The sequence below is a fragment of the Lissotriton vulgaris genome, chromosome 5 (genome assembly GCF_964263255.1).
Source record: "Lissotriton vulgaris chromosome 5, aLisVul1.2, whole genome shotgun sequence".
NCBI lineage: Eukaryota > Metazoa > Chordata > Amphibia > Caudata > Salamandridae > Lissotriton > Lissotriton vulgaris.
In genome coordinates, this window is record NC_141693.1 from 43,877,750 (window position 1) to 43,900,963 (window position 23,214).

The window sequence follows — 23,214 nt, forward strand, 5'->3', positions numbered from 1 at the left end:
GCGTCCTGATCAAATAAGAGCCTCGATTTTAACGTGTCCGCATCTAACGCGTTGGAGATTGCCTTAGATGCGGACACGTTAAAATCGAGGCTCTTATTTGATCAGGACGCTCCAAAGTTTGGATGCAATACCCTCAGTGTTCTGAATAGAAAATGAATTAACAAATCCTCATGGACATAATTGTAATCTAATAGAGTTCTTCTTTATCTCTATTCTTATCCTTAGCTGGGACCCAACTATTGGTGGTTTTTTTCAATAAATAGAAGGCCAAGGATTATACTGATCACAGGAATCACATAATACCCGATTTACTCCAACATCTACTTATATAGGGATCATTATCTGAATTATAGATGATATACTATCTTCAGGAAATTTTGTAATTGGATTGTATCACTAGATCTTCAACAGTATTGTCAACCCTCGCTCCTCTTTACCCCCTGGATATTTGGGTTTCTTTACCGGAAGTGGTCCTGAAGAAGGTGGACCTGAGCCGCCGAAACGCGTCGACCAAGTGCGGGGTCTCTCATTGACCTTGGAGACCTTCACTCATGATTTTTCTTCCGTGTTTTAAATGTTGTGGGAATGTGTGAAGTTTGAGTGAGAATGTGGAGATTGTTATGAATGTGTTTGGATGTTGTTATCTTTCTTCTTTTTTCCAGGGGCTGTTTCAAACATGCATTAGTCTTCAGTCATTTGATTTGTTATAAATGTTTGACTCATTTATATTTGATGTTATATTCTTGTGTTCTCTTTTTCTGTATTTATAAAAATATTTTGTTTGTATAAAAATTATAAATTTCACCATATCTGATGAATTCTTGAAACAATGTTATTTGAAGTAAATTTATGGAGCATATCTTTATAAAAATGAAATAAATAATATATATTTTGTTGTAATATTGCAAGTTATGGTCTTGTTTTTGTCACCTATATTGTAGTAGTTGCATTTTTCAATTATGTGGTAGGTAAGGGAAAATTGTTCTTTCTTGTCTGATCATTTCATTCCCCTCCTTCCCTGGCTTGTTTAAGTCTTGAGGGGGTCCCATCATTATTGCTAATATTATATGATGAATTCACAGGGAGGTGAGTGAAGAGAGTGAGTGATAGAGAGGAAGAGTTGGAGATGTACACAGATGAGATTGTCTGATGGAGACACACAGGGAGGAGAGTGAGTGATAGAGCAACAGAGTGAAGGAGGGAGAGTGACAGGTTATTGTGTGATTGAGACCCACAGGAAGGAGAGTGAGTGATAGAGAATGAGTGATGGAGAGAGACAGGATATTGTCTGATGGAGACACAAACAGAAGAGAGTGAGTGATGGGCGAAGTGATGGAGATTGTCTGATGGAGACACACAGGGAGGAGAGTGAGTGATAGAGCAACAGAGTTAAGGAGGGAGAGTGGCAGGTTATTGTGTGATTGAGACCCACATGGAGGAGAGTGAGTGATAGCGAATGAATGATGGAGAGAGACAGGATATTGTGTGATGGAGACACAGAGGAGAGTGAGTGATAGAGAATGAGTGGTGGAGAGAGGCAGGATATTGTGTGATGGAGACACAGAGGAGAGTGAGTGATAGAGAATGAGTGGTGGAGAGAGACAGGAAATTGTGTGATGGAGACACAGAGGAGAGTGAGTGATAGAGAATGAGTGTTGGGGAGAGACAGGATATTGTGTGATGGAGACACAAACAGAAGCGAGTGAGTGATGGGGCGAAGTGATGGAGATTGTCTGATGGAGACACGCAGGGAGGAGAGTGAGTGATAGAGCAACAGAGTGAAGGAGAGAGAGAGACAGGTTATTCTGGGATTGAGCCCCACTGGGAGGAGAGTGAGTGATAGAGAATGAGTGATGGAGAGAGACAGGATATTGTGTAATTGGAGACACAAACAGAAGAGAGTGAGTGATAGAGAGAAAGTGATGGAGAGAGACTTGAAGCGCATAATCTGTCCCCTAAACCCACAGACCACAACCCTTGAGGAAGCACCAACAGCCTTGGAAGCAGACCTGTGGACAGTGGAGTAGGCAGACCTTTTGCCTACCTCCCCAACTCCCCAAAACATGTACCCTGTGGAAGCCTTACATGAAGAGGTCAACCGGAGGGCCCCCTTTTACGTATCCTGCAGGGGGCCCCCCTCAAGTTTCATTACGCCACTGGTGCGAGGTCAGCTTTAATTTTGAAATGATATTAAAGACTTAAAGCTTAGTCATAGGATGAAAAGAAGACCAGGAGACGTTATTTTTTAGTTGCAAGTTGGAAAGGAAGTCACCATAAATAGTAGGAGAGGGTAGTTGAGTGGGCGGATTAGGCGGGAGGGATGGTGTCGAGAGCGGAGCAAAGTCAATGTCCCATTGGGGGCTGGGAGGGGCCAGTGTTGTATTTAAGGATTGATAAATTGATCATTTTTTCCAAAAATAATTTGGCAATTTCCTTACATCTTTCAATTGAGGCTGTCAGCTCTGGAGGGGTAGATGATGTTCATCTTCTGAGTATGTTGAAGAGTTCTCTGGGCCTGTTTTTGGCACGATCGAGTTGTGCGCGAAAGAAAGAAGCCTGTTCATTGAAGATGTGCTTCTTGTAGGTTGATCTAGTAGATCTAAGGAGGGCGGGATGAGAGGGTGAGGGGTGTTGTCTCCAAGATCTTTCAAATAGTCACAGTTGTCTTCTTTGAGGAGGGCGGGATGAGAGGGCAAGGGCTGTTGTCTCCAAGATCTTTCAGATAGTCGGGGTTGTCTTCTTTCCTGTTTAAGTTCGGGATTGAAACAAGATTTGGATTGGGTTGTCCTTTCTTGTTTGAGTTTGAGTGGGGCGACTTGATCCAGGGTATCGGCAATGGCCTTATTGAAATGATCGGTCAGCTCATTAGCGTTCTGGGAAGGAGGTATGAGTTGAAGTTGAGCTTGAAGTTTAGACTTGAGTTCACTTTGAGGGACTTGTTTAAGGTTTCTGGACCGTATCCTAGGTTTGTTGTTAACATATGTGGGGAGAGGGGCGCTGGTTAAGATTTCAAACAGAATGAGATGGTGGTCGGACCAGTCAATGTGGACGATGATGGACAGGGAGATCAAGTCAATGTTAGAGATGAGAGCGTCACGGGATGCAGAGGTAAACCACATCGGATTGCTTAGGAAGGAAGTTATTAGAACTCAGAGAAGTGTACAAAGAAGAGAGTGCACAAGGTGATCCTACGGGAGGAGAGTGCGTAGGAAGAGAGTAGGAGGGAGCATCTGGGAAGCGGTAAGGGAGAGGAGGGGATCAATCATTGATAAGAATGGGCGTCAAAGAATTAGACCTAGAGGGGAGAGAAGTATGACACCCAAGAGGAGGCAAATGAGTAAGAAAGGAGTGCGAGGGAGAGTCATGGATGATGGCGGGACAGGCGGGGTTCGATCGATGTTTAGAGTAGGAGCCGGACAATTAGACATGGAAGCGAGTGTGGAGGGAGTCCCAAGGGGAGGCAGGCGAGTAGTAGAAGAGATGGAGAGGGGGAGGAGGGCCTGAACGGAGGTACGTGGTAAAGACTCATGGGTGCAGGGCAGTTGAGGTATTGAGGGATTATGAGTCGAATGGTAGATTTGATAGGCCAAGGCGCTGAAATGTCGGTCAAAAATGTTGAGGTGGATATCAGATGCTTGAATGAGGATGTTGCCTGTTCTGAATATGGAAATATTGTTTTTTCCCCTTGAAGGCAGGGGAAGAGATAATCAACACTTTTATTCCGTATGGGATTTTGATAGATTTGGTGATAGGAAGGTGGAGAAGGAAAGTGTTTTTCCATTTAGTGGTGCGTTTGGAGTGGAAAATAAAATCAGTTTTCATTGGACGAGAGAGGCTGTGGTAGGTATGACCTAAGAGTGTTTCAGGGTGAAGCTTCAGTAATTTGTGTTTGAAATATTTCTTAGCGTATTTGGAAAGGTTGGGTGGATATGAATTACTCCAAGAGTTAGGGCCATGTCTAGAGAGGGCAGGATCCGGGGGGAAAGGGGGCGGGGGGCTTGGGAGAAGACATTGTGCAATGTACCATAAGAATGGAGGTAAGAACAGGATGGAAGCAGGAAAAGGACGGATGCAAAGGAAAAGCGCAATAAGGGAGGAGGTTCTGGAATAAAAAGATACTAAAAGGGGGAAAAGAACAAGACGGGTAATGGGAGAAAGGTAAAGTCTGAGTAAAAAAAACAGGAAAAAAAAACATCCAATGTAGGCACATAGGTAAAGTCAGAGTATTAAAAATATCCAATGTAGGAACACCAAACAGGTAATGGGATAGTGCTAAAAAATACAACATCAACACCAATTTGAGTAGGAATAAAGTTTTTTTTTTTATCATTCTCCCAAATTGTAGTCCTTGATCAAGTAGCAAAAAGTCAGTCCAACTTCTGTTTCCTTAGAGGTTAATATCAGTAGTGTCTTGTGTCCATGACTACTGTGGGAATAAAGAGGCCATCTTGTGAAACCACTAGTGAAAGTGAAAAGAGAGGGGCACACAAAATGGAGGGGAGCCCATGGTCAAACAGAAAGTGATAGAGGCAATCCTACCTCCGTTTCCACGGAGAATTGTATTACGAGTGTCTTGTGAAAATGAAAATTATGAGATTTTAAAGACCTTCTTGTGAAAAAACACCAGTTACGAGTGGAGAGAGAGGGGTGAACAAAATGGAGGGGAGCCACAGACCAACAGTAAAATGAGCCGCATAAACGACAACGCCGTCACCCACCACTTGAAGGAGCAGAGCCAACCCAGCAGTAACAGAGCAGCTGCACACCGGGGGTCAAGGTGGCTGCAAAAAGAGCCGTTCACCCTCCCTGTGCAGGATAAAGTAGCGCAGAGGATTAAGGTGCCTGCTGCAAAGAACATGTCCTTGTGTGTTCAGACGTTTTCAGGCAACAATAAAAATGTAAAGGTAACATTGGCGATTAATGTTCCTGCGAGAAAATGAAGGAAGTTTTATCTATTGGCTGTTTCCACTCAGGCTAAAGTAGCGCAGAAGATTAAGATGCCTGCTGCAAAGAACATTTCTTTGTGTGTCCAGAGGTTTTCCGGCAACAATAAAAATGTAAAGGTAACTTTGGCGTTTAATATTCCTGCGGGAGAGAGAAAGAAGTTTTATCTAGTGGCTGTTTCAACTCATGCTAAAGTAGGACAGAGGATTAAGATGGCTGCTGCAAAGAAGATGTCCTTGTGTGTTCAGATGTTTTCAGGCGACAATAAAAATGTAAAGGAAACTTTGGTGATTAATGTTCCTGCGGGAAAAAGAAGGACGTTTTATCTAGTAGCTGTTTCCACTCATGCTAAAGTAGCGCAGAAGATTAAGATGCCTGCTGCAAAGAACATTTCCTTGTGTGTCCAGAGGTTTTCCGCCAACAATAAAGATGTGAAGGTGACTTTAGCTAATAATGTTTATGCTGAAGAGACATGAGAGTTTTATGCAATAATGAAAATGTAAAGGTAAATTTGGCGATGAAGGTTCCTGCTGGAGAGAGACATTGCACTTTATCCAGTGGCTGTTACGACTCATGTTAAAGAGACGAAGAGGATTAAGATGCCTGCTGCAAAGAATATATCACTGTGTGTTCAGAGGTTTTCAGGCAACAATAAAAATGTGAAGGTATCTTTGGCGATTAATGTTCCTCCTGGAGAGAGATTGGAGTTTTCTCTACTAGATGTTTCCACTCATGCTAAAGTAGCACAGAGGATTATATGCATGCTGCAAAGAACATGTCCTTGTGTGTTTAAAGGTATTTAGGCAACAATAAAAATGTAAAGGTAACTTTGGCGATTAACGTTCCTACTTTAGAGAGATCGAAATTTTATCTAGTGGCTGTTTCCACTCATGCTAAAGTAGCACAGAGGATTATATGCATGCTGCAAAGAACATGTCCTTGTGTGTTTAAAGGTATTTAGGCAACAATAAAAATGTAAAGGTAACTTTGGCGATTAACGTTCCTACTTTAGAGAGATCGGAATTTTATCTAGTGGCTGTTTCCACTCATGCTAAAGTAGTGCAGAGGATTAAGATGTCTGCTGCAAAGAACATGTTTTTGTGTGTCCTGAAATTTTAAGGCAACAATAAAAACGTAAAGTTAACTTTGGAAATTAATGTTCCTGCAGGAGACAGATCAAAGTTTAATCCAGTGGCTGGTTCTCCTCCTGCTAAAGTAGCGCAGAAGACTAAGATGCCTGCTGCAAAGAATATGTCCTTGTGTGTCCAGAGGTTTTCAGGCAACAATAACAATGTAAAGGTAACTTTGAGATTAATGTTCCTGCAGGAGAGAGATGGGAGTTTAATTCAGTGGCTATTTCCAGTGATGCTAAAGTAGCGCAGAGGATTAAGATACCTCCTGCAGAGAACATGTCCATGTGTGTTCAGAGGTTTTCATGCAACAATAAAAATGTATAGGTAACTTTGACGATTAATGTTCCTGCAGGAAAAAAAAGGAAGTTTTATCTAGTGGCGGTTTCCACTGATGCTAAACTAGCGCAGAAGATTAAGATGCCTGCTGCAAAGAACATATCCTTGTTTGTTCAGAAGTTTTCAGGCAACAAGGGGGGACCCAGGGAGAGCCAGGCACGAGCCGGTCTCTTCCTGGGTAGGTTCGCGCGAGAATCAGGAAATCAGGTGGGACTGATTAGGGAACAGATATAAAGGGGTCAGGCTGACGGTTGGGAACTGCGTAGCGGGTGGCTATTAGGGAGGTTTGTTTTGCGACGCTCGTGGTTTTCCTTTGTATCCTGGGTCATGGAGGCAGCGGCTGAGGTCCGGAGGGCGGTGCAAATCCTTTGTGAGGCAGGGCGTGAAGACTTGCTGCGGCCGGGTGTCCCGGCGGAGGCGTGGGTCGGCATGGCTCGCCCACCTCGCAAGGCTTCTGAGGGTGTATCCCGGGCGGTGGAGGCTTGTTTATCGCAGGACCTGGAGGAGGAGGACGACGGAGATGCGGCTATGCCGGCTGACGGGCCTGGGCTAGTGTTGCCCGCCGTTGATGTGGAACCCCCGCCGGATGCCCCGGGCGCCTCCCAGCAGGTATGTGCGTTACCATATTTTAGTGCTGGCACACGTGGGGCGCCCGGGGGGAGGAGGGGTCGCTCGGCGGGCCGGCAGGCTCCGAGCCCCAGCGGGCTGGTACGAGGGAAGTCGGGGAAGCCTCAGGCGGGCCCCAAGCCCAAGCGTGGGCGGAGCTTGGATGTGCCTGGGCGTGTGCCTTTTCCCCCCCCTTTGGGGGTACCCCCCGCCCCCGCCTCTGAGGTTCCCCAATTGTCGGCCGGGGCCTCGCCTTACCTGTGGCTGAACGGTCAATGTTTCCTGCTCTCTCCCGCTGTACCAGGGCCCGGTACTGCCCCCCACCCCTCTTTTGCCCCCACTCCCCAGGGTGGGGCTGATGCCCGGTTCCTGTCGGGCGAGTTGCCGGCTTGCTCCCTAAATGACGACCCGCCCCCTGCTGAAGTTGTTCATGCTGCGGGTGCTGCGGCTTTTGGGCTGCCACCCCCGGCTGCCCAGTCCTTGGACCCCGGGGTGTCTGACCTGGGACCCGCCGTTTCCACCCCCTCGGCTCCGCGTGGGGGGGGTCCGTTGCCCCGGGGGGCGCACACAGGCGCGGGTCCCTCCCTGTTCCCGGTCCCCAGGGGTCGGCCGGGTGCCAGTGCGGGTGGACTTGCGTATGGGTCGATGGGTCACCATGGTTTGGCGTCGGGGGTTCGTTCCTCGGGGGAGGATGGCGTCTTCGTTTTCGGGGACCAGGTTACGGGATCTTCTTCTTTGTCTGGCTTGAGCGGCCGCGGTTTTCATGCTGCGCCGTCGGCTGGGCGGCTGTCGGCTGTATCTGCGGGCCCGGGAACTGTCCACACGGCTGTTTCCAGTGGTGGGCTTCACGGGGGGCTGTCTGGAGCGGATAGCTCTTCTACAGTTTTCAATGTAAACAGCTTTCAGCCTATTGATTGGCAGAGTTATGACGGGGGTATTGGTGATGGGGCTATGCCCAGTGGCAGTGACCAAGTTTTCTTTTCTGATCAAGCTTTCTGCGGGAATTTTCATGCTGAGGATTTGGAGGAGGGGGAATTGAGAGACTCAACTTGTGGGCTTTTGGCAGCACGGGCCCAAGGGGGTGGGATGGGGCAACCCACTGTTTCTCGTGTTTTGCAGGTGTCTCGAGTGGACCATGCAGGTGTACGAGGGGCAGTGAGGTCTGGACCTTCGCAGAAAGATCGTGGGGCTGTCACGCTGCCGTCCGAGCAGTTGCCCAAAGGTAAGGATGGGTGGTGGTCTGTGTGGCAACCTAGGGAGAGTCTCCCTGTGACGAGTACAAGGTCTATTGGTACGGAAGTTGGGGTTGTTGAGCGAGTCGCTCTGGCATCAAGGCCTGAGAGGCCGGTATTTTCGAATGTTTCTACTGGGGATGGGGCTATGGCTGAGCGAGTCGCTCTGGCACAGAGGCTTGAGCGGCCGGTATTTTCGAATGCTGCTACTGGGGATGGGGTTGTGGTTGAGCGAGTCGCTCTGGCACCAAGGCTTGAGCGGCCGGTATTTTCGAATGTTTCTACTGGGGATGGGGTTGTGGTTGAGCGAGTCGCTCTGGCACCAAGGCTTGAGCGGCCGGTAATTTCGACTTTTCCTATGGGGCAAGTTGCCAATGAAGTTTCTACTGGGGGGACTGGGGGAAAGGTTGCCACACAGGTTGCGGAGGATAGTATCCTACCGAAAAAGTTACCTTATTCTGGGGTGGGGATGCCTTTGGGATCTCATTTGTCCGAAAAAACGAAGAATCTGATTTGGTCTGGGGCTTTTGTGGATGTTTTTCGTCTCCTCCATAGAGATGTTCAGGCAAAAGAGGGGTCGAAGGAGGAAGAGTTGGAACTGGCTCGGAGGCCTCGTGTTCCGAAATCTATAGAGAACTGGACTTCAGCCTTTTTGATTTATGCCAGTGTTTATTGTCAACGTCATCCTGACAAAGCTATTGATATGTTTAAATATGCTGATATTGTCCGCAAGGCCCACAGTTATTTTGGTGGTTTTGCCTGGTTGTCTTATGATGATGAATTCAGGGCCCGCATGAGCGCCTTTCCCGAGCGTTCATGGGGTGAGGTTGATTCTGAACTATGGTTACAGTGGATGGCATCGGCTAATCCGTCTGCTACGACCCACACGGCTAGCGGACAGCCAGTGTATTATCGGCCCTTTCCAGCTCGCCCCGCTCAGTCTGGGGCGGGGGTTTGGGGCAGAGGTCAATCAGCCGCCACTGGCACTTGCTGGCACTTTAACCGGGGTTCCTGCAACAGGCCAGCTTGTCGGTACAAGCATGAGTGTTCTCAGTGTGGAGGGAAGCACCCCCTCACCCACTGTTTTCCTGGACAACGAGTGGGCGACCAGGGACGAGGTTCAGGGGGTAGGGGCCAGCCGCAGCAGTCTGTTCACAAGGGCTCCTACTCCTATTAGACAGACGGTTCTCGATCTCTGGCTAGTGGATTATCCGGATTTTGAAGCCGCTAAGATTTTGTCTTGGGGTTTCAAACTTGGTTTTCGGATCGGGTACCAGGGGCCCAGGGTGGGTAGGTGGTCGGACAATTTGAAGTCTGTGAAGGAGAGTCCCCAGGTTGTGAGAAAAAAGCTGGACGCCGAACTTGCGGCTGGTAGAATTGCTGGTCCTTTTGTGTCTTGTCCTCTGCCTGATTTGATTGTTTCGCCCCTGGGCGTGGTGCCCAAGAAGGCGGCAGGGGAGTTTCGTCTTATCCATCATCTGTCCTGGCCAGAGGGTACCTCCATTAATGACTTCATCGATCCAGCTGACTCAACCGTTTCTTATGCCTCAGTGGACGATGCCTTACGGCTCGTGCGCCTGGCAGGTGTTGGGGCGTTGCTGGCGAAGAGCGACATTCAGTCGGCTTTTCGGCTACTGCCCATCCATTCTTGGGATTTCAGTCTTTTGGGGATGCAGTTTGAGGGTTGTTTCTACGTGGATCGAGTGTTGCCAATGGGATGTTCCGTGTCCTGCTCCCTTTTTGAAGCTTTCAGTACCTTCTTGCAGTGGAGATTCACTTTTGTCACTGGCCACTCCCTGGTCTGTCATTACTTGGATGATTTTCTTTTCATTGGGGAAGGTCGCTCCGGGCAGTGTCAGTCGGCTTTGAACAGCTTTCAGGCACTGGCGGAGGAATTGGGCGTTCCTTTGGCGCCTGACAAGACTGAAGGCCCCTGTACGTCCCTGGTTTTCTTGGGGATTGAAATTGACACGCTATCTATGATGGCGAGATTGCCTGCGCCTAAAGTGCAAGAAATGTCAGATTTCATACAACTGGTCTTGGGGGAACGGAAAGTTGCTTTGAAAATGGTACAAAAACTGTTGGGATACCTCAATTTTGCTTGTCGGGTGGTGCGGGCGGGTAGGACTTTCTGCAGGCGTCTGGGGTTGTCCATGTCCGGTGCGACCCTTCCCCATCATCGGGTTCGCATTACCGCCGCTGTCCGTTCCGATCTGACAGTCTGGCTTCAGTTTCTGCAAGATTTCAATGGCGTGTCCTTGTTTTTTGCGGATGAGGACATGGTGTGGCAAGTACAGTTGTTCACTGATGCTTCCGGGGCTCACGGCTTCGGGATCTTTTGGGACGGTTGGTGGTGTGCGGCCGGATGGTCGACGCACTGGCAGGAACAAGGCCGTAGCATTGCCTTTCTTGAGCTCTTCCCACTACTGGTTGCATTGTATCTGTGGGGGATGAGTTTCGGAATAGATCAGTTCTGTTTCATGTGGACAACTTGGCAGTTGTACATCTTGTCAATCACCAGAAGGCTCGTGATTTGAGGGTGTTGCGCTTACTGCGCGCATTCATGCTACGGTGTCTGCAATTGAATATTGTGTTTAAAGCACGGCATGTTCCCGGTACCTCTAACTGCATCGCTGACTCTTTGTCTCGATTTCAGTGGGCAGAGTTCCGCAAGTTAGCTCCTGGGGCGGACCTGGAACCAACAGCGATCCCACAGTACGTATGGGACCTGGGGGATTGAGGGTTCACCAACTGGTCGAACAGTCGGTGGCTGCCTCCACGAGGCGGGGGTATGTGAAGGCTTGGAGTGAATTTCTGCAGTTCGGTAAGGATTGGGTGGGATCGCCTGGGGCTGTTTGGTCTGATGAACAGGGCATCTTGCAGTTTGTGTTGCATTTGGCTGACAAAGGTTTATCGCCCACTACCATTTCGGGCAAATTGGCTGGGATTTCTTTTTATGGGCAGCTTTGGTGGGGAAGGGATCCGGTTGGGGGGGTGTTGGTTCGTAAAATGTTGAAAGGTTTGGCCAGGCTTCGGGCTGGTGGTCCCCAGCTCCGGCAGCCTGTTACTTTTGAGTTGCTTCAGTTGTTGTTACCAGGGTTGGAGGTGTGTTGTCACGATGCCTTTGAGTGTGCCAAATTCCGTTTGTGTTTCATTTGGTTGTTCTTTGGGGCATTCCGGGCATCTGAATTGTTGGGGTTACGGGGTAGGGTAGGCATGACTAGTAGTGAGGTGGTGTTGGAAAGTGAGAGGTTGCGGCTGTGGCTGCGGGCCTCCAAAACTGACCAGTTGGGCCGGGGTAAGTGGGTGTTCCTTGGCAGGAGTGGAGTTTCTGCATGTTGCCCGGTTGGGGAATGGGAAGGGTTTGTCTCCTCTCCGCATTTTGTACAAGGGTCTATATTTTGTCACGTGGATGGGAGTCCCATTGTGGCATCCCAATTGTTGGCTGTCTTGCGCAAGGTGTTGTTGCGCCTGGGGAAGGATCCGGTTCTGTTTGGTACACATTCATTTAGAATTGGTGCGGCAACGGAGGCCGCTCGTTTGGGGTGGGACTGGTCCCAGATCCGGCGCATTGGGCGCTGGCGTTCCAAATGCTGTGAGAAATATGTACGAAAGTAGTGCATTTTTGGCTTGTCTAACATTTCTTTTTCTCCTAGGTCCTTGGCCGTCGGTCGCCGGAGGCAAACGGAGGGTGTGGATACTGGGGCACTCTTTTATTAAACGTGCAGCTTTAGCCGCTGCCAATCAGCTCTGTGGGAGATCGCTGGGTCTCAACAGCACGTCACACGAGGTCTCCTGGCATGGAACTGGGGGCATGCGCTGGGGCGGGCTTTTTCCCGCCTTGGCAGCTTTGGTTTCCCAGTGTTTGGGGGGCCCTCCGGATCTCCTGGTGCTACATCTGGGAGAGAATGACCTGGTTACTTTATCGGGGTTGACTTTGTTGAAACTCATGAAGCAAGACCTGGAAATTATAAGAACCACATGGGTGAACACCATGTTGATATGGACTGAATTCGTACCTCGTCTACAATGGCGTGGAGCGAGGAACCATTCTGCTCTCGAAAAGGCCCGGAGAAAAGTGAACAGGACGATGCGACCTTTTTGTCATACTTTGGGTATATATTGTTTGAATCATTATCATTTACAGGTCTCGGAACATCATTTATTTTGTGAGGACGGAGTGCATCTTTCAGCTTTGGGTCTTTCTTTTTACCTGTTGGAGCTCAGGGATTTGATTAGTAAAGTTCTTCAAGTTCAGTTATGGTGTGCCCCTTCCTGTTCTTTTGGTGGGGCAGGAAAACACTAAAGGTTTTCCTGGGTGGCGGGGTTTTTGTAGGGGGGGTGGGCAGCCTGGAGCGGGTTGGCCATCCTGAAGGGTAGCGTGGGTAGGTTAGGGGTAGTAGGTAGGAGTTTTCGTTCTGGGTTTTGGGATTCAGTTTTTGCAAGATCATTGTACAGTTGGAATTTGTAAATAAATAAATAATGAAATGTGTTTTGTGAAATGATGATGCACCTGTCCTAAAATAAAGTGGCCTTTTTTGCTCCTAAAAGAAAGAGGTGGACAATGATTTCTTGCGCGAGGGGGGACCCAGGGAGAGCCAGGCACGAGCCGGTCTCTTCCTGGGTAGGTTCGCGCGAGAATCAGGAAATCAGGTGGGACTGATTAGGGAACAGATATAAAGGGGTCAGGCTGACGGTTGGGAACTGCGTAGCGGGTGGCTATTAGGGAGGTTTGTTTTGCCCCACCCACCCTCCCTCTTTTTCTTTTACATTTGGGTGGGGGTCTTTTTTCTTCTTCTGCGGTACTTTAGGTGCTGCTCCTTTCCTTAGCTTGCCACAGTTAGGATGGGTGCAGGTGTGCTAACTAGAGGCGGGGTTTTTGTAGGGGGGGTGGGCAGCCTGGAGCGGGTTGGCCATCCTGAAGGGTAGCGTGGGTAGGTTAGGGGTAGTAGGTAGGAGTTTTCGTTCTGGGTTTTGGGATTCAGTTTTTGCAAGATCATTGTACAGTTGGAATTTGTAAATAAATAAATAATGAAATGTGTTTTGTGAAATGATGATGCACCTGTCCTAAAATAAAGTGGCCTTTTTTGCTCCTAAAAGAAAGAGGTGGACAATGATTTCTTGCGCGATAAAACTTTGGCGATTAAGGTTCCTGCGGGAAAAAGAAGGAAGTTTTATCTAGTTGCAGTTTCCACTGATGCTAAAGTAGCGCAGAAGATTAAGATGTCTGCTGCAAAGAACACGTCCTTGTGTGTCCAGAGGTTTTCAGACAACAATAAAAATGTGAAAGTGACTTTAGCGATTAAGGTTTATGCTGAAGAGAGATGGGAGTTTTATGCAAGGTAATTTTAGTGATTAATGAGCCAGCAGGAGACAGATCAGAGTTTTATCCAGTGAATGTTTCCACTCATGCTAAAGTTTCGCAGAGGATTAGGATGCCTGCTGCAAAGAACATATCCTTGTGTGTCCAGAGATTTTCAGACAACAATAAAAATGTGAAGGTAGTTTTAGTGATTAATGTTCCTGCAGGAGACAGATCGGAGTTTTATCCAGTGAGTGTTTCCACTCATGCTAAAGTTTCACAGAAGATTAAGATGCCTACTGCAAAGAACATATCCTTGTGTGTCCATAGGTTTTCAGGCGACAATAAAAATGTAAAGGTAACTTTGGACATAAATGTTCCTGCTGGAGAGAGATGGGAGTTTTATCTAGTGGCTGTTTCCACTCATGCTGAAGTAGTGCAGAGGATTAAGATACCTGCTGCAAAGAACTTGTTGTTGTGTGTTCAGAGGTTTCGAGGCAAAATTAAAAATTTAAAGGTAACTTTGGCGATTAAGGTTCCTGCAAGACGGAAATGGAAGTTGTATCTAGTGGCTGTTTCCACTGATGCTAAAGGACCGCAGAGGATTGAGATGCCTGCTGCAAAGAACATGTCTTTGTGTATCGAGAGGTTTTCATGCGACAATAAAAATGTAAAGGTACCCTTGGCAATTAATGTTTCTGTGGGAGAGAGATGGGAGTTTTATCCAGGGCTGTTTCTACTCATGCTGAAGTAGCGCAGAGGATTTAGATGTCGTCTGCAAAGAACATGTCCTTGTGTGTTCAGAGGTTTTCATGCAAAAATAAAAATGTAAAGGTAACTTTGGCGATTAATATTCCTTTTTTTTTTTTGTGGTGCAAAACATTTATTGAGCATTGTCAGGATTACACAGCGTCTCGCCAACAACCCGGAGGCCGGCCGCTATCAATGCATATATATAGGACAAGTAATGACAGAAGTGCATCAGTTCGAATACAATCGCGCCAACAGTGACATCCTCGTGACAAATGCAGCGTCTACATAGCCAAATCAATCTGTCTTGCATTTTTTGATGTTTTTTTTTTTTTGTCAACAGAAACATGTGCAGTGTCTAGATGAACCCAGGAGGGGGGGTGGGGAGGAAAGAAAAAAGGGGGGGCGCGCAGGCCGGGCGCCTGAGCAGGTATCCCGGTCCGTGGGAGGCATGCAACCGACAAAGCCATGAGTCCACAAACACAGTATGGGTGTATCACATTACCGAAGGCATCAGGCCGGCAAACGCCCGGGCAATACCGTGGGGATATGAGCAATCCACAGATGTTCTAGAAATGGGGAGGTGGGGGAGAGAGAGGGGGGGGAGACAATAAGCAAATCATGCCAGACCGCAGCAGGTCAGTCCGGGACTCTCAACTCAGGGCCAGAAAGCCACACCGTAATGGCCCACCATTCTAACCTCAGGTGCTGTCATCTTCCAGAGGGTCAGTTATCAAATAACATTGCAATGGGGCCCAAATGTCAGTAGGCCTAGAAGTAGGCGGCAGCAATTCGGAATAAGTATGCAATTGTTCTTGGCAGTATACCATATCATTCATCCAATCCTTAAACTTGGGCGCCCTTCCTCTCCCCCACCTACAGGCCACCCTGCGTTTAGCCAGAAGCATAGCCAGTGCCACATATTTGCGGTGAGCCGCCTGGAGAGGCGCAACATACCCTAGTAGAGCCACCAATGGGGACGGGTCCACCGTCATGTGTATCATTTTGGACAACGCTTGAAACACCTGGGTCCAGTAGCGGCTCACCTCGGCACATCCCCATGCAAGGTGAAGGAAGTCAGCCCCAGGAGCCCCACACCTGTCGCATGTGTCCGTTGGCCTCAGCTGGAATCTGTGTAGGCGCGCTGGAGTGTGGTATAGTCTGTGTAGGAATTTATAGTGAATTATCCTATAACGGCTGTTAGAGGAAATGCGCTCAGTCTGTTGCAGGCAGAATTCCCATTGTTTATCCGTAAGGGTCAAGGCTAGGTCCTGTTCCCATTTGTGCCGAGCGGGCAGCGCAGTATAAGTCATGGTGGTATGGACAGATTTATAGAGTGTGGATACCAGTTTATTGGGATTGTCGTGAAGTAGTAGGTTCTGTAGGGGAAGAAGCACTGGGGGTTCGCAGGGGAAGTCTCGTGTGATGGCCTGTAGCCCGTGCCTGAGCCTAATATAGTAAAAGAGGTCTAGAGGTGTAGGTTGTAAGCCCTCGTATAACTGGTCCTTGGTACGGAAGGTGCCATCCCGATACAGGTCTCTCCATGTAGTGACATGCATTCTTCTCAACAATTTTTGAAAGCCAGCCTCTTGTAGGAGCGGGAGCTGTGGGTGGTAGGTCAGTGGCAATAGTGGAGCATATAGGAAGTGTAGGTCGAGCCTCAAAGTAATGGAGTTCCCCGCCGTCACAGTGCTAGACACCGTGTTAGGAGTCTTGTCTCTGCCTTCAATCTGGGAATAGAGCGCGCCTTCAATGGGGGTCGGGTGGGCCAACCAGTGTTCGGCCGCCAGTTGAGGCATATATCTCTGCTGGCGCACCCAGAAGTAAGCATAGTGGGCCTGAGCAGCCCGATAATAAAGCTCAAAATCAGGTACACCAAAGCCCCTTTGTGAGAAAGGTCGAACCAGGATCTCCCACATGAGCCTGGGTGTCTTCCCACCCCACACCAGCCAGAGCAACTCCGAACGTATCAGCCGAAAGAAATAGGGTCCGGGATGAAACGGAATGTTCAAAAAAAGGTACAAAAGCTGAGGGAGTATTACCATTTTAACTAACCTGGATATAGTGTCACTGATCTTATCCATCACAGTGCCATAATTAGCACGAATCAGCTCTTCTCTGCCTTTCTCTATATGTATACCCAAGTATTTAAAATCTCCTTCACACCAGGCAAGTGGGAACTCAAGCGGAAACTGACGTGTCGAGGCAGTAAGGGGGAAGATACATGACTTATTCCAGTTAATTTGGACTCCCGAAAGGGCACCAAACCGTATGAATTCTCTAAGCATGGGATGTAGGTTGTCGCTAGGGTGGCGGACATAAAGGGTGATATCGTCAGCATACGTAGAGATGAGTATCTGTCTCCGAAAGCATCGTAGTGCACTATCCCGATGATGCTGCCGTAGTTTAGCAGCTAGGGGTTCAGTGGCTATAGCAAATAGGAGAGGGGACAGGGGGCAACCCTGCCTCGTCCCCCTGGAGATAGGGAATTCCGGAGACAGTTTCCCATTGATGAGGACCCTGGCCACTGGACGTGTGTATAATAATCGAATCCAAGAAATGAATATAAGTGGGAACCCCATTTGCTCCAGGACTTTGAACACATAATCCCATTCGAGCGAGTCAAACGCCTTGGTGGCGTCTAAGAAAATGGCCGCCATTGGGAGGTCTTCGTGGACGGAGTCATAGACCGAGAAAAAGGTACGGAGATTATGCGACGTCGATCTACCAGGGACAAAGCCGGCCTGGTCTGGAAGTATCAGATCAGGAAGGAGGAGACTGATGCGTGCTGCAATCAGTTTTGCAAGAATTTTCACGTCACAATTCAATAAGGACAACGGTCTATAGGAGTCGCAGCTAGTAGCGGATTTACCCGGCTTGAGTAGGGACGTAATAAGGGCAATTCTCATGGAGGCAGGGAGGTGGCCCACCTCCAGCGCGTCCTCATAAACTTCCTGCAGTACTGGCGCCATGAAGTCAATAAACATTTTGTAGAATTCAATAGGGATGCCATCCAGCCCGGTGGCCTTACCCGATTTCATATGCATGATAGCCTCCCTGACCTCATCCAGTTCAAACGGGGCGCTCAAAAAGGCTCTCTGTGCATCGCTCAACCACCCCAAGGACACATCAGCCAGGTAATCATCCAGCGTGAGTTCGCCAGTCCTGCTAGAGGAGTACAGCGTACCATAGTGGCGCACAAATTCGTTCAGGATTTGCGTGGTGTCTCTGAGTACTAGCCCTTCAGCTGTCTCGAGTTCTAGTATAACGGTTGGTGAACGCATTAGCTTAACCGTTGCTGCCAGGGCCTTCCCCGGTCTCTCACCCGCTCCATATCGCCTGGCCACCCAGTACTTGTTCCTAAACTTCACCTCTCGAGCAGCCTCTTCGGAGTATTCCGACAGTTTTTCACGTATGGCAGCGAGGGTCGTATTTTCAGGGTTTGCTCTGAGGCAGTTCTCCGCACTCCGTAGGTCAGACTCTAGGGTGCGTTATCTATTTAGTATGCTCTTGAGTACTCCCGAGCCTTTTGAAATACAGAGACCCCGGAGTGTGGCTTTAAAGGCGTCCCATATGGTCTCAACGTCCCGGACTGAGTCCTTATTACGTTTAAAGAAATCCAAGCATTCATCCCGGAGTTCTTCCTGGAATTCCGAGTCTAATAACATAGAGGGTTGCATACGCCACGCCGTCACTGGAGGCCCCAGTTCAGAGCCGGATAAAGTAATAAGGACGGGGGAGTGGTCGGAAAATGTCCTGGGGAGGTGCGACGCGTGAACCAGCGCCGTGTACAGATGCGAGGTCAGGAGGAAATAGTCGAACCGTGCCCACGATTTAGCCTGCGCTGTAAAATGTGTACCTTCCTCTCTAGTCCCGCAGTATGAACGCCAGGCGTCTATAAGATGGTTACCGCCAATGGTTGCTCTAAGGACCTCTCGACCGTTAGTGTAATGGTGGGGGGTGGGGTGTGACCTATCCAGGGGGGGGTGCAAGGTGGTATTGAAGTCTCCCCCCCATATGAGGTGTTGCGGTCCTGTCTCTACTATCGCAGCCCATAAAGCAGTAAAGTACTGTGGGTCATCAATGTTAGGCCCATAACAACACGCTAGTGTCACTGCCATATGCCCCAGTCTACCCCATAATAAGCAATACCTCCCCTGGGGGTCAGCTCTGGAGCCAGCCAGCTGAAAAGGAGTAGTCTTCTTAACCAGAATGGCCGTACCTCGCGCATATGAGGAGTAATTAGCAAAGATTGTGTATGAAGCCCATCTATTTCCAAAGGCGTGCGATCTGTGGGGCGCAAAGTGCGTTTCCTGCAGGAAAGCAATGTGAACGTTGTGGCGATCAAGGTAGCTCAGTATTTGTCTCCTCTTCCTATGGTCCCCCAGCCCTCTCACATTCCAAGTAATCACATTTAAGCGTGTGTCACCCATGTATAAGTTCGTAAAAATGTATGTAAATGTAAATGTAAATGTAGGTATACTTATATAGCGCAACCTGTCACCACAAAGGGCATCCTGGCCCGTGCCTAGGGAACCCGTCCTGGTATTCCCCTGTGAGAAGCCCCGACAGGGTGTCCACAGGGTGAAAGTCAGGCATACCGCCGCGAGGGGCCGTTGTGGAGATTAAGCAAGCTATTGCCCAGAGTCGCAGAGTGTGAACCCGTGAGTCGAGGAGGCACCGGAGCGAGAATTATCGAGTCCGTGGAATTTTTAGTCCAAGACCCGCCGGGGCGGGGAATTGAACCCTGGTCCAGGACCGATCTCAGATTCCGGGTCTGCCGCCTCTAACCCCTGAGCCACACTTCTGCAGGAGTAAATCGCGTGGAACGGCCCAGTCATCGTCAACAAGAAACAGGCCACCGTCCAATCGAACCGGCCCAGCGACACCTAGAGTGAGCAGGGAGCTGAACACAGAGGGAACACCTCCACCATTTGTGTCACGTCTCAGCCACGACATCGCATATCACATCTATCCCGTCCCCCCATCCCCCGGCCATATCCAAGTCGCCCCCCACCGGGCAAGTAAGTGAGTTCAAGACACATTTTGCACATTCTATAAACCGAACCGCAACAGTACCCCCAACACACCCCCTCACCCGCCGCCCCACAAAAAGTCCCAACAACAGGACAGGACCTGAAGAAAGAAAAACACTTCTCAGCAATGAACCATAAAGGGCGACATTTCCCGGCTCTCCTAAAGGGAGCCACACTCTGCCCAGTGCCTTCTCGTTCCAACAGGCAACCAGTCCACCACCCCCCACCCACTGAAGCCTCCCCAACTCGCCAGTACCCCAGGCCCTCCCCCCACCCACATACCAAAACAAAGCAAGGAAACAACCAACAAATAAGAATCAAAGTCATTGTCATTGGGGAACACCCAGTAGGGGCCATCTGAGGTGCACGTTCTACCACCCCCAGTCCTCCCACTCCGTGCAAGTCCACCCCTAGGGTCTCCATCTGGAGTAGAGAGGGAGTAAGGGGGTGGGGGCCTGGCATACATTACCACCTGCAGATCATCACCCGTCCATGGCACCCCAGGGGCAGCCGTAGCCACCGCAGAGTAGGATAGGACCCCCTGTGCAGAAAGGGATCGAGGCCGATCCAGGCGAGTGCGGGATCAAGAACAATATCAAGCCATCCGTTGATTATTCAGGACCAGATGCCTTTAAGTCCTCAGCGTCTGCAGGTCGTCTATGTTGTTTAGGCAAAGTCTTAAGGTAGTCCTCGACCTGTTGAGGGTTGAGAAAGAAGTGCTGCGTGCCCTGGTGGGTGACTCGTAGTTTGGCCGGGTACAAGAGGGCATAGTCAATGTTCAGGTCCCGCAGCTTCCTCTTGACCGCAAGGAACTTCCGCCGTTGTTCTTGAACCACCGTGGTAAAGTCAGGATATATGGAGAAGGGTACACCATCATACGTTAGGTTCTGGTTCGCACGGGCTGCTCGGAGCGCCGCATCGCGATCTCGATAGTTGAGCAGGCGCGCAATTATAGGTCGCGGCGGGGCTCCAGGTTTGGGTTGAGGTCCAAGGGAGTGATGAGTGCGCTCCACTATGAATTGGTTCGAAAGAGCTTCTGCCCCCACTGCCGCAGTAAGTAGCCTCTCTATGTACAACTCCATCTTCCCCGTGTTGGTCGACTCCGGAATGCCTGTGACGCGAACGTTGTTCCGCCGACTCCTAGCCTCCAACTCCTCATTTTTGGCGGCAATCACTCGTAACACATTGTCCATTCTAGCAAGTCGGGAGTCATGAGTCGCGGTGGTGTCGTCGTTTTCCGATATCCGGCGTTCCACCTCAGTTATGCGCTCTTCATGCACATCCATCTTTTGGACTATTCCATCCATTCTAGAGGAAAGCCGATCCACTTTGTCAACCACCGTTGCAAAGCCCTGGCGCATCTCCTGCAGCATGGTGGCTATATCAGGGGCCGGAGGGGTCGATGTCGAGGCCTCTGTGACCGGGCTCCGGGGCTGCGCTGCGTCCCCCGTGTTGCGCGTAGCCTTCTTCTGCGTTGCGGGTTCAAACTGCAGCCTGGGTTGGCGACTGTCCGGCTTCCCCATGTCGGCAACGTGAAGTATAGAGCAGCCGCGGCCTGGCGCCATCCCCACTTCAGCTGGAGAGGAGCAGGTTAAGGAGACAGTAACTCCGCACCACTCAGTGTAGTGCAGCGGCGCCCCTGCGTCAAACGTGGCGCTATGCAGTGGGGGAAGCGCGGCGGGTGTCTTCAGGGTGGCCCACTATGAGATGGAGCGCAGTCCGGAAGACTATCGATAGCCAGGGTAAAGGCGCAGGAACGCCAGCCAAATATGTAGCGCCTCGAGGTCACAGCAAGGAGCACCAAGCCGTAGGAGCCGCCAGCCTGCTGGAGTAGCGGCAAAAATCGGGTATGGAGTCCGTGCACGGCAAGGGTATGGTCGAGCCGTTGGAAGGCTTGGGCGCCCTGCAGGTATGCGCAGACAGTTCAATATGGCGCCGGAAGATCGCGCCGATCCCAACAGTGGAAGCGCGATTTTAGCAGGGTGAAGCCAGCGGGATCACCGCACCCCCTCTGCCCCCGCGCCGTATGCAGCGCTCACCATACGGGCCTCCGCTGCCGCCTCCCAATGCCGGTCCCACTGCCAGTACTGGCTGCGCCGCCTGTCAAGCTTGGCAGGCCCACCGGCCTCGTGGCGAGCCCCGGGCTCTCGTAGGTCCGGGAGCCGAATGCAGGCTCCGACGAGACAAGGCACACGTCGGCCGGGGGTTCCGCAGGCTGTAACTCCGGAGTCCAAGGGGGTAGAGTCTCCAAAGTTGCACCGATTGTGCAGTGGCACTCGCTGCCCCTCCGTGGGGATTTTCGGGCGGGTGAGAGCAGGGGAAGGAGGATCAACAACGGATATTCATGCCAGGCTGCTGGAGCCTCACGAAGGTGCGGCCATTCAGCTAGTGTGCCCTCTAGCGCCCCCGGCGATTAATATTCCTGCTGGAGAGAGATCGTAGTTTTACCTAGTGGCTGTTTCCACTCATTCTAAAGTAGCACAGAGGATTAAGATGCCTTGTGCTAAGAACATGCCCTTGTGTATTTAGAGGGTTTCAGGCAACAATAAAAATGTAAAGGTAACTTTGGCGATTAATGTTCCTGCGGGAAAGAGAAGTAAGTTTTATCTAGTGGCTGTTTCAACTCATACTAAAGTAGCTCAGAGGTTTAAGATGACTTCTGCAAAGAACATGTCCTTGTGTGTTCAGAGGTTTTCAGGCTACGAAAAAAATGTGACGGTATCTTTAGCGATTAATGTTTATGCTGGAGAGTGATGGAAGTTTTGTGCAACAATAAAAATGTCAAGGTAACTTTGGCTATCAATGTTCTAGCTGGAGAGAGATGGACGTTTTATCCAGTGGCTGTTTTCACTGATGCTAAAGTAGCGCAGAAGATTAAGATGCCGGCTGCAAGGAACATATTTCTGTGTGTTCAGAGGTTTTCAAGCAACAATAAAGATGTTTAAGGTTACTTTAGCGATTAATGCTTATGCTGGAGAGAGATGGGAGTTTTATGCAATATTAAAAATGTAAAGATAACTGTGGCTATCAATGTTCCAGCTGGGGAGAGATGGGAGTTTTATCCAGTGGCTGTTTCCATTGATGCTAAAGTAGCGCAGAGGATTAAGGTGCCTGCTGCAAAGAAGATGTCCTTGTGTGTCCTGAGATTTTGAGGCGACAATAAAAATGTAAAGTTAACTTTGTAAATTAATGTTCCTGCAGGAGGCAGATCAGAGTTTTATCCAGTTGCTGTTTCCACTCAAGCTAAATTTTTGCAGAGGATTAAGATGCCTGCTACAAATAACATTTCCTTGTGTGTTCAGAGGTTTTGAGATGACAATAAAAATGTAAAGTTAACCTTGGCAAATAATGTGTCTGCGGGAGAGAGATCAGAGTTTTATCTAGTGGCTGTTTCTGCTCATACTAAAGTGGTGCAGAGGATTAAGATGCCTGCTGCAAAGAACATGTCCTTGTGTGTTCAGAGGTTTTCAGGCAACAATAAAAATGTAACGGTTACTTTGGTAATTAAAGTTCCTGCGGGAAAGAGATGGACGTTTTATCTAGTGCCTGTTTCCACTCATGGTGAAGTAGCGCAGAGGAATAAGATGCCTGCTGCTAAGAACATGTCCTTTTTTGTTCAGAGTTTTTCAGGCAACAATAAAAATGTAAAGGTAACTTTGGCGATTAAGGTTCCTGCGGGACGGCAATGGAAGTTTTATCTAGTGGCTGTTTCCACTCATGCTAAAGGATCATAGAGGATTCAGATGCCAACTGCAAAGAACATGTCCTTGTGAATCGATAGGTTTTCAGGCAACAATAAAAATGTAAAGGTAGCCTCAGCAAATAATATTTCTGCGGGAGAAAGATCGAAAGTTGTATCTAGTGGCTGTTTCCAC